The 11,922-nt window shown below is 64.4% G+C and overlaps 1 pseudogene; it reads right to left on the bottom strand.

Annotated features, from left to right (window-relative positions):
• Positions 1 to 1,271: 1,271 nt before the first annotated feature.
• Positions 1,272 to 3,861, bottom strand: LOC106730007 (annotated as a pseudogene).
• Between the last annotated feature and the right edge of the window lie 8,061 nt (positions 3,862 to 11,922).

The raw sequence follows: 11,922 nt of genomic DNA, 5'->3' as shown, positions 1-11,922 counted from the left end.
GGGAGGATGGGGCCCAGGGAGGAGACCAGACACACGGGCTCCGTGGGGAGTGCACGGCGGGGTGAGCTCCCGGGGCCCGACTCAGGGCAGCCGAGGGCCACGCTGCCCGGACGCTGGGAAAGGCCGGAGAGCAGGGTCTCCCAGGACTTCGCTATCGCATCTCGGTCAGTCGGCCCGCGAGGCATTTCCTGTCTGCCCTGAGCTCAGGAAGGGGTCAAGGACCCGGCCCTGTTTCCAAGGGCTGCTCCCTCGGACTCCCGCCCTGCGCCAGGCGCCCAGGAGCTGAGAGGCCCGCGGGGGCTCAGAGGCAGAGGACGTCATTGGCTCAGCCTCTGTCCTGTACCCAGACACCGACCGCGAACCCCAGGAGCAAACCCCAGGCCAGGCGCCGGCAAGACACGGCCCTGGGGTATCAGCGGCAGGACCCCAACCACAGGACCCCTGCCACCCCTGGGCCCTCACCTCCTCCCTCACCCGCTCTGCCCCTGTTGCCCCTGTCCTCTGCCCACGGAGAGCTCGAACTCACCCCGGCCGGTCCGCCCCTTGCTGCAGCTGAGTGGACTCCCTGGAGCCTCTCCCTTGTTGCCCCCCGTACCCCCTGCACCCCTCTGCGCCCCCCCTCTCCCTCCACAGCGCAGTGTGAGGGGAGGGGACATCTCTGTGCCCTTGAGTTCTGGGCTCAGCACTGGCAGGGCTGTTGGTGGGGCTGGCTGGGCTGCCTGACCTCATGGGCCCACGTCAAGCCCACTCCCCTCGGATGACTCCACAGACCAAACCCCCAGATTGGGATTCTGGGGCCCGGGGCGCAGGCTCGGGGAGGCTCAGGTGTCACGTGTGCGGGCAGTGATTTGTGGGGCAGGGCGGAACTTAGAGACACTCGGGCGGTCCCCCACCAGGGCTGACAACCCTCTTCGCCATCTCAGCCCCCACCTCTCCCTGCAGGGACCCCTGGGTCCCACAGCAACACCCTCTCCCTGTGGTGCTTGCCCTCCACCTTGTGTTCCCTCTGCTGCCTCAGCCCACGGGCCACAGCCCCCCAGGCTGTGATCCCACCTCGGCCCCTCCCCTCCTGTGCGCCTCAGTCCATCCCCGACACCCCTGCCCAAGCCCCATCCCCACCCCTTCTGCCCACTTTGCTCCCATGTGCCCCGCCCCGCCCCTCAGGTTCCTCCCCGGTCCCCTGGGTGCTTTGCGTGTCCCCCATCCACGTCCCGACCTCCCCGTCCCTGTCCCCCCAGCCCAACGGTCCCAGTCAGAGTCCCGGAGACAGATTCCTGTGACTGAGTTTATTGATGAGTCCAGGCCTTCTGGGGAAGTCCTGGTGGGGAGGGGCACGTGGCGAGAGGGCCGCATGACGGAATGCTTCAGGGCTGGCTCGGTGTCTGGAGCCTCCAGACTAGGCGAGGGGAGGGCGGGGCCTCACACACTCGGGCCCCAACCCAGTCACCCCCAGACAGAGATGAAGGACAGGTGGGCGCTGGGCGGGGCACGCAGGCCAAGGAGGCCGGGCCACTCAGCAGTTTGCTCAGACACTCGCTCAGAGACCCAAGGCTGGTTCCAGAACTCCAAACCAGTGCAAACGACTTAGTGCAAATTAATTCAGGAGGGACGGGGAAGCGGAGTCCTGGACGCTCTGGGTCCTCTGAGCAAAGGATAGAGGAGAGAAGAGTAGAAAAAAGTCAGAGAAAAGGATGAAGAGGAGGAAGGGAGGGTGGTGATGGTCTCCTGGACGTGGCAGGGTGGCCGCAAAGATGGAATTGCCGGGCGGTGGGTGGGTGCGGCCGCGGGTGCCGCTGGTTCGTCCGGTGGTGTGGGTCGTCTGTTCCTTTGGCTTAACCTGCAGGCAGAGACCAAACATGAGGGTGGGGCAGGGCAGGCAGGCCAGGGGGCCTCGGGAGGGGTGCCTGCGCCCACCTTCCAGAGCTGGTTTCTGAGTCAAGTGGTGTAGTGGTTCCAGAATGCAGCATATTCTTGGATCAGAGCTAGAAGGACTTGAAGAAGTCCGGGTTCCAAGGCCCAGGCATGAGCTGGGTAGCACCATTTCTGCGGGTCGGGAGAGAGTGAACGCTCGTCTTTTGGCCCGGCCCCACCCCTCCCTCCCCCCTGGGTGGCGGGGGACCCCTCACCTTGTCGTCTTGAGGGTTCTGGGGTCTAGAGAGCAGCATAGTGTATTGGCTCCTTCAGGAAAGCAAAGGAACAGAGATGCTGGTGCCCAGCTCCCCACGGGGCCAGCCAAGGATGTTCTATGGGAAAGAAGATGGCATGAGGGCCGGATGTGGCTCAGTCAGCCTGGGGGCCATGGCCTGTACACACACTTACCAGGGAGGCCGGACGGCATCCTGTCTGTCCTCACCGTCACGCCGGACCATATCATGTCCCTCTGAACATGTCCTACCTACCGCCCGGCCTTCGGTGGCTGGCAGACACGTCCACCCCCGCCGGAGACGTGACTGTGGGAAAACAGGAAGATGCTGGTTGAGTGGGCAGAGGCGGCGGTGGGGGTCGCGGGGGAGGCGGGCTGGACACTCACCCTCGTCTCCGGTCCGAGCGCAGAGGCACCGATCTCTGCTCCATCATCACCCGCAGAGGCCCGCTTGGCCACGGACTCGGAGGCCAGTGCCCCCTGGCTCCCCGCCAGGCTCCGGCTCCTCACCCCCGCTTGCGCCCCAACCTCCCCCCCCCCCGGAGAACTCCCACTCACTCCACCCCGCCCGCCTCGCCTAATCTGGTCTCGCCAGTGCCCTTGACTCCCCTGGGTGCTGTCCTGTCTACCATGCCAGTCCCAGAGGTGAGCGGTGAGGGCGTACAGTGTCCCCAAGTGCCGGGGGCCCTCCCGCACCAGCCCCTGGGCCGCAGTGCCTCGTGGGAACGGCGCGTCCGCAGGCCAGGCCCCCAGCAGCCTCCTTGCTGCGGGAATCTCTCAGGGGCCCATCCTGCGGCCACCGCTCCCTCCAGGTGACAACCCGCTGCGGTTCCCCGCGCACTGCTCCTTCTGTCCCTTTCTCCAGCCCTCGAGGCTCCGGCTCAGGCCGTGGGAGGCCTGGCCGGAGCTGCTCCTGTACCTTCTCCTAAATGAATTGCAGTGGGTGAGGTGGCGGCTGGGGACCCTGCGGTCCTGAGTCCCCTGCCTCGTCCTGTCCGACCCGGGCCTGGAATGCCCCCCGCAAGTGCTGGATCTCTGCGGCCCCCTGTCACCTCCCTCGCTGGCAGCCCTTCCTCTTCTCCCCGCTACTCTCTCGAAATGCTCTTCCCGCCTGGGACGGCCTGCGGCCCCCAGCCTGCCTGGTCTCAGCTCCCCCTGAGACGGTGTCCCCTGTGCTGCCTGCCTTGCCATCATCCCCGCTCTGCCGGGCAGTCACCCGCTTCACCTCGCCGGCCTTGCTCCCAGAGCCTCCTGGTGCAGAGGCCAGTGGAGCAAGGCCCAGGGAGGGGAAGGGGACTCACCTGGCCCGGCAGACCGCTGTCTCCACCTGCCCACGGCTGCCAGCTACACCGCTACGGCCCCTGGCCCCGGGGCGCACCACTCTCCAACTGCCCCTGTCCACCAGCCGCCACGACCTGAAACCAGAATTGACCGGGATGAATGTCTGGCTCCCCCCTCTTCCTCCTGCACCCCCAGCTTGGGCCCGTCACTCTCCAGCCGATGCTATCCTGCCTCCTGAGCACCTGGGAGCCCGCACCTCGTCCCCGCCAGGCTCCCAGGTGCCCGCCAGCCCTGCCCAAGCCAGCCCCTCAGCCCCTCTCCGCTCCTGCCAGACTCCAGATTCCAAGGTGATCCTTGGCCCACGCACACGTCCCTGCACCCCGCTTCCCCACGCTTCCCTGGTTACCCCTCGGCTCCCCCGCTTCCCCAGTTTCCCCCGAGCCCCCCCATCCCTCCCACCACCCCCCTCCCACACCCTGCTGCCTGGGCCCTAGCCCGGGCTTTTTCTAACTGGAGTAGCCCCGCCCAGAGCTCCCGCCCCTGCTCCGCCAGCCAATCAGAGCGGGGACCGTGCTTGGGGCCACCACAAAGCCCACCTCCGCCGGCTCGGTCTAGCGCACGTTCCTCGCCTGTCCTGGAATTCTCCAAAGAGGGCCTTCCCCGCACCCCTCCTTTGGCATCCTGTACACAGGGCTTGGCATTGTCCCCAAGCCTCCCCTCCCCCCTTCCCTGGGTTGAAACGGTCATGTCCCCTCAGGGCGGACCGTGCCGTGCAGGCGGCTCCCCGCCCAGCCCCCACTGGGCGCACACTCTGCCCTTGGATGGAAGTCCTAGCTGGGGCCCCAGGGGCTCAAGTGAGACTTGGGGACGCCTTCTGCCACCACCATGGCTGAGACCACATTTTACCCCAAGGTCCCAGGGTCCACGGAGAGGTCCCGCGGGGTGCGCTGGGGGGTCAGGGCTCAGGCTGGGCCCGAGGAAGGGCCCGAGGTCTGCCTGGGTCAGGCGGCACCAGCGCCCAGCTCCAGGACCGTCTAGTTGATGGTGCCTATCGCAAGCACAGCAGGTTTTATGTGGTGGGCTCCCCGTTGTGGCCGGGGCGCCCCGTCCCCTCGCCACTGCAGTCCGTCGTCTGGACGCGGCACGCCTGCCGTGTCCCGCAGCTCACGGGTGCGCTCTGGTGACAAGCCGTGCAGCCTCACAGCCCTGCCGCGGCCGCCCTATGCACCACCGCCCGGGACACTCTGCCGTTCAGTCAGAACAAAGACCTGTGATCTTCGAGCCCCCCCAGCCACCCCTGGATACCCCGTCCTTGGGGCGGCCACCTTGGCCTTGAGGGGGCGGGGGGAATTGGGACCCTGCAGTCCAAAGGGCTGGGCCACCAAATCTAGGGTGCTGGTGCCATTGGGTGGGGTCACGTCTAAACAAGGGACCCCGAGCTTTACAGGGTCTCCCGCACCTCGGAGAGAGCCTTGGGGAGACCCTGCTCCTGGGAAGCACGTGAAGTGCTGCGTGTCCCCTGCCAAACCTGAGAGCCAGCTTTTGCCATGGGTGAACCCCCAAGTTTACAGTGGAAAACCCAGCCTTTGCTATGGGTTAACCCCAAATTTACATTCGGAAAACCCCAGGCTTTGCTATGAGTGGACCCCCAAACTTACAGTGGGAAAACCCCAGGCTTTGCTATGGGTGAACCCCAAATTTACAGTGGGAAAACCCCAGGCTTTTCTATGAGTGGACCCCCAAACTTATTGTGGGAAAACCCAGCCTTTGCTATGGGAGGACCCCCAAGCTGGGAAGAGGTGGACCCCCACATCTGGCCGTAAGCAGACCCCAGCCGCGGCCAACCTGGGCAGCGATGTCCGAGCCTGCGCTGCCGCCTCGCGGTCGCTTCTGGCTCCACACCCACAGCTGCTTGGTGCCACTCAGGGGTGAACGGCCTGTGGTATTGGCCCAAGGCAAGGAAAAGAGACCCCCCCACAATCCTCTTGCACTTGGCAGGGCAGCACCCAGTACCCTGCTGCTGGAGGCCTGTGGGAAGGGTCTCCCTCTGAAGCCGATTGCACGTAGCCCGAGGCGTGGGGAGGACTCATTGCTCCCCAGTGCCCCCTCTCGTCTCCGTAACTTCAACAGTGCAGCCGAGGGTGACTCAGATGGGGTAACCTGGGATGGCTCGGATGAGCGCCCCATCTTGCCGACGGTCCTTGTGGACCACGCGGTATCTGGCCGAGTTGGACCCGGCACGCCGTGCAAGTGGATCCCGGTCACGGACACCCAGGTCAGCGATGTCCGAGCCTGCACTGCCGCCTCGCGGCCGCTTCCATCTTCACATCCACAACCACTTAGCATTGTTTAGGGGTGTGACCAGCTCACAGGGTGGCCCCTCATGCAGGGGGCGGTGCCCAGGGCCCTGTACTGCCGGTGGCCTGTGCGGCAGGTGTCCCTCCGGAGCTTGGGCTGTGACTCTCGGGTCCCATCATGTCCTCATCACTCCAGGACACGGGGTCCCACTATTCCCATAACCCCTCTCACCCCATGGCCTTGGACACACGGGGCCACGACCCTAGGCGGCGATGGGACCACCCCCAGCAGTGCATGGGCTCCAGGGCAGACCCACGGTGCTCTGTTCGGGAAACGCACCTCCATGGGCTCGTGAGGGTCCCGGAGCACAGCGTGGGGAACTGACCGGCCACAGAGCATGCTTGCCCATCGAGATCCCCACCGTTTAATGGTCCCTAGGCACTAGGGTGCCCCTGCACCCTACATTGGTGGCGGCACTCGCGCGAACGGCTGCCCTGCCGCGGCAGAACCCGGAGGCAGCGGCACGCCCAGATCTTTAGCATCTCAAACAGCAGAACTGCATGGAGATGTTAATGACTGGCTGTTAGGGTCTGAGGTTCACACTGGAGGCAGATTTGGGCTCAGTAAAAAGCCCGGAGTTCTGGAGTACTGCCTTTGGTGTGCCGCCGTCCTTGTGCCTGGCAGACGTGACGTGGGACCCACACCGCGGGACCTCAGACGGGGACCCATGGCTGAAGCTGCGATGTGGCCTGACCTGGGGACTGGGGTAGCACGGACGAGCGCCCCATGTCCCTGAAGACCCTCGTGGACCACCGCGGAATGTCTTGAGCGGACCCAGGAGGCTGTGCGGGTGGACCTGTAATGCTGTAGGAGTGGATCCGGGACGCCATACCGTCAGACCTGGGACACCACGTGGGCGAACCCCAGCTGAAGATGTGTGAGCCTGCACTGCCGCCTCGCGGCCGCTTCCATCTTCACATCCACAACCACTTAGCATTGTTTAGGGGTGTGACCAGCTCACAGGGTGGCCCCTCATGCAGGGGGCGGTGCCCAGGGCCCTGTACTGCCGGTGGCCTGTGCGGCAGGTGTCCCTCCGGAGCTTGGGCTGTGACTCTCGGGTCCCATCATGTCCTCATCACTCCAGGACACGGGGTCCCACTATTCCCATAACCCCTCTCACCCCATGGCCTTGGACACACGGGGCCACGACCCTAGGCGGCGATGGGACCACCCCCAGCAGTGCATGGGCTCCAGGGCAGACCCACGGTGCTCTGTTCGGGAAACGCACCTCCACGGGCTCGTGAGGGTCCCAGAGCACAGCGTGGGGAACTGACCGGCCACAGAGCATGCTTGCCCATCGAGATCCCCACCGTTTAATGGTCCCTAGGCACTAGGGTGCCCCTGCACCCTACATTGGTGGCGGCACTCGCGCGAACGGCTGCCCTGCTGCGGCAGAACCCGGAGGCAGCGGCACACCCAGATCTTTAGCATCTCAAACAGCAGAACTGCATGGAGATGTTAATGACTGGCTGTTAGGGTCTGAGGTTCACACTGGAGGCAGATTTGGGCTCAGTAAAAAGCCCGGAGTTCTGGAGTACTGCCTTTGGTGTGCCGCCGTCCTCGTGCCTGGCAGACGTGACGTGGGACCCACACCGCGGGACCTCAGACGGGGACCCATGGCTGAAGCTGCGATGTGGCCCGACCTGGGGACTGGGGTGGCTCAGACGAGTGCCTCATCTCTCTGATGACCCTCGTGGACCACTGCGGTATCTGGCTTGAGCGGATCCGGGATGCCGCTAGCGTGGACCCCGGACGCTGTGTGGGCGAACCCCGGTCGATGATGTGTGAGCCAGCACTGCCGCCTCGCGGCCGCTGCTGTCTTTACACATACAACAACCCAGCACCTTTAAGAGGTGCAGTGGGCCAGTGGGGTTGGCCCAAGACCAAGGGAAGAGACCCTGAAATACTTCTGCATTGGGCAAGGCAGCCCCCAGGACCCCTGGGCTGCTGGAGGCCCTGTGGGAAGGGTTTCCTTCTGGACCTGGTCTCCTGTCCCTGGACTTCCATCCCCTGGGCTCCCAGCCAGGTTCACTCCAGGGCAAGGGGACCCGTTGTGCCTCCAAGCATCTGCTGTCACCTTACCGTTGACCCAGGTGACAGGGAGCCGAGTCAGGTCCCATCCCTGTGGTCGGGCTCCCTGTATTTCGAGGGCTCCTGGGCTGACCCAGAGCGCTCCTGTTGGTTCTGTCTGCTCGGGCCACAGCACCAGGACCCAGAAGTCCTCCTGGTTCAGATCCGCACTATGCTCGTGCACCTCTTCTCTTCACTGACTCTAGGCTGGGGAGGATTTGGGGATATTTGGAGAGAGCCAGTGACCTCAGGCTGTTTGCCTCCTGATGGGACATTTGCATCTCTATGGACGAAGTGGAGGAGAGGTGGGTGGCAGCTTCCACTGCTGGAGAGGACTCCCTAGCGGAGGGATGGCCAGGGCTCCCCAGGGCTCCTGGCACCCGGGCCAGGTCTGGTCTTGGCTGCAGTAAAGTGGGTGGCTCGGGGCTGTGATTCCCAGGTGGGACAGCACCAAGACGAGCTGGGTAGAGCCCCCGTCCAGGTGCCCAGAGCCTGCAGGTGTGGGCGGGCCAGGGAGGTGGGCTGCCGTGGGCAGACCTCTTCTCCCACGGGCACTCTCGGCCCCTGTGCTGCGGGCATCTCCAGCCCTGCATGGCTTGACCGGCATCTCACTGCCTCGGCCTCCGTCACCCCAACTCCCCCAGGAGCAAGATGGAGAGCTCTCCAGAGACGCAGCCCTAGGAACAAACCCTGCCGCACAGAACAAGGTCGCCTCCCAAGCGTCTGCCTGCTGAAAGTCATGGGAGAGCCCGGCCCAGTAGCTGCGCCCCCCTCTGGCCCTCACCTGGGCACTGGGCCACCTAGGACTACCGCCTGACACTGTGCCGCTCTAGTCCACCGCTCCCGTCCAACTGCTCAGCCCGCAGAAAGGTACTCAGACGGCAGCCGCCGCGCCCAGCCCTGGGGACACGGCGTGACCGCCTCGGCAGCTGGGCTGGGGTGCGCAGTGGGCTGTCCAGCCCTTCCGGGCAGGGTCAGCTCCAGGGCAGGTGCCCACGGGAAGGGCTGCTGGCGTTTGGAAGCTAGAGGAAAGTGCTGGCTGGTGACATCTGAGAAGTCACTCTACAGTCCCCTGCAGTGTACAGGCTTAACAGTGGGTGATGAGGGCCTCCCAACGCGAGTGACTAGAAAGGGTGTCAGAGCAATGCCCTTCCTCACCCGCTGGGGTGAGGCCGGGACACAGGGGACGCCTTTGACGCTGATGCCCGGCAGGCACAGGGGTGACAAGTTGGGTCACCTTGCAGACTTCTCTGATGAGCTGGGAATGACTCCCTGGAGTTCCAAGTTGGGGGCCCGGGGCTCCATTTAGGCCCACGAGGACATAAGGCCATGGTCACATGGGCTGTCCTGGAAGGAAACTGCAGAAGGCCCCACCCTGAGCCGGGCAGAGGTCCAGGAGCATCGCTGCGTCCGGAGGGAGGCAGAGACAGGAGCACGGCGGGGGAGAGCCGGGCGCGGCAGAGCCTTCAGGGTAGGGTGATGAACTGGCGTCACGTGCTGAGGACAGCCAGGGCTGTGGCGGGCAGCACAGGTCCTGTGGGGCCACGGAGAGCGCGGACCGGGGCGGTGGGGCACAGGCCGGCTGCCGTCACCCGTCCGTGCTCCTCGGCCCACGCCCGGCCCCTGCCAGTGCTTGTGCCCTGATCCCAGCCCATCAAACCCTTGGAGGCTCCAATCGAAGGACTAACTCGTCCCTAGCCTCTGTCCTGGCAGCCCCACATGTGCCTCTAGGCCCCAAGCCCAGCCACTGTACCCTCCACCTTGCTTCCCCCACGTTCCTTTCTTAGAGGTGGCCTCGTCACCCTGGCCCTTGCTCTCTCCCAGCCTCCAAATCCAGTCAGTAAGAAGTTAGTCTCTTCTACCTCCGTGAGCTGGTCCATCTCCCTGCCTTTCCCCTCCACCCTGCCAGCCCCAGGGCCAAATTCATCAGCAAGACTCAGTGATACCTCCACGGGGTACCAGTCTCTCACCAGGGTGCCAGCCCCCCGCCTGAGTGCCGTACAGCTTTCCACCACAGACTAGCCTCCCACGCAGTACCAGCCTACCTGGGCATCAGTCTCTCGCCCAGGTGCCAGCCCCTCTTCTGGGTACCAACCTCCCACCCAGTGCTGTGTCCAGGCCCAGCCACACCAGCTGACCGTTTGCCATCGTCTGAACCTGGATCTGCCGCCTCCCCTGAAACCGGCCGGCACAGACTCTCCCCACGGGTACAATCGTGGGGCCATCCTAATGCCTCTGTGAGCCCTGGCTCCCGCCTCCTCCTCCTGCTGAGGAAACTACTCTCCTCTTCCTCAGCTGCTGCAGGACAGGTCCTGGTTGCCCATTAGACCCAACAGCAGCCCCTCCTCAGCCTCCTCGCTGCACACCTGGTCCCCCTCCTTCCTGCAGTGCCTCTGGGTAGCACACACATTTCACACTGGAAACTTCGAGAGCTTTTTTAAGCAAACCCAAATCTTCTCATCTGACACTCAGAAACCCAGTGCGTGGGCATCAGGCCACTCCCCTGCCCTCCCCAGAACTGCAGCGCCCCCTCTGCTCCCCAAACAGGGCTGGATGCTTCGGGCCCCACTCCGGAGGCAGCAGGGCTGAGGAGCAGGAGCCTGTTGGGTGAACCCCTTGGTATTTGTTCCAGCCGCATATACCATGCATGACTAATTGCCCCCCACTTCCTTACACACCCATCAAATCTTTTATTAGAAGCTTCTAGTTGCTGTATTGTTATGGTGTTACACTTACCAGCCTCCCTTGCAGCTAGGTGTGCCCGTGGGACTGGTTCCTGACCTCAGGGACGTGGCCATCCTCCCAGAGGTCCGGGCCTCTGTGGCCCCTTCCCCCTGGCTATGATGTGCATGGATGGTCAGACCCTGAAGTTCCCTGGGGCTGCCATATCCAAGTGCCACAGACTGGGGGGCACTAGAATAACAGGAATTTAATCACTCACAGTTCAAGAGGCCAGACGTCCAAGATCAGGGTGTCAGCAGCGTAGGTCCCCTCTGTGAGCTCTGAGGGAGAATCTGTTCCAGGCCCCTCCCCCAGCTTCTGGCCATGACCCACGGCCCTTGGCGGTCTGTGGCTGGTGGCCACAGCACTCCTGTCTCTGCCTGGGCCTTCACGTGGCCTTCTCTCTGTGTCTGTGGTTCTCTTTTGACATACGCCAGTCACACAGGCCGCAGGGCACTCCCTGCTCCAGGAGGACCCCATCAGTGATCTGTCACGACCCTGTTTTCAAATCAGGTCCCATTCTGCAGTGCGGGGGTTAGGGCTTCGACCTCTGCATCCGGGCGAGGGAGAGGGACAGAATTCAGCCCACTGCACACCCAAGGTGGAGACCCTGTGTGGGGGGCAGAGCAGCCAGACTGGCGGCGGGCCCGTCACGCTCGGCCTCCTGACCTCACCGCACAGGCAAGCCAGTTCGGCAGGATCGAGGCCCCGCTCGTGTTCCTTGCTTCCCGGCTGCACCTCCATCCACTCTGATACTCGCCTGAGACCAGGCACCATGGGCGCGCAGAGGTGGCCAGGCTCTGGGTGTGGGCGCAGGTGCAGGTGGGGAGCTCCGGGGGAGCTGAGCACAGACAGCATCCAGGCAGGGCTGCTGGGCTGGAAGGAGCTGGCGTGAGCCTGGGAGCCAGCGAGCAGGTGGACTGGGGACAAGGGAGCCGCACTGAGACCTGCTCCCCTGGTTCGTCTCAGGTTGCTCTGCTCTGGAGCTGAGGCTCTGCCGACAGCCGGAAAAGCTGTACGTTCTCACCTTGGGAGGGCACCTCTGCTGCCCAGCCTGGGTCGAGCGAGCTCACCCCGGGGAGATTGGACACGCGAGCAGAGCGGCCGCAACCGTCGTGGCGCAGATCCCCTGGGGCCCTCCCCCAGGCTGCCAGCCCCCACACCCCCAACCCTCCTCTTCCTCCCTCTGCGACCCACCCAGAGACCCACAGGACTCGGCTGTGAGGGGCAGGATCTCAACCCAAGCAGCTTCAGCTGGATCCCAGAACTGTGTCCCCCAGGTAGGTGCCCCTTGGCAGCCCTTGGCCCTGATGCCTGTTTATTCTTGCTTCTGGAAGGTCATCCAAGCA

Source organism: Camelus ferus, chromosome 10 (genome assembly GCF_009834535.1).
Source record: "Camelus ferus isolate YT-003-E chromosome 10, BCGSAC_Cfer_1.0, whole genome shotgun sequence".
Lineage (NCBI taxonomy): Eukaryota > Metazoa > Chordata > Mammalia > Artiodactyla > Camelidae > Camelus > Camelus ferus.
The sequence above is the reverse complement of the archived record's forward strand: the minus strand, read 5'-3'. Positions and strand labels throughout refer to the sequence as shown.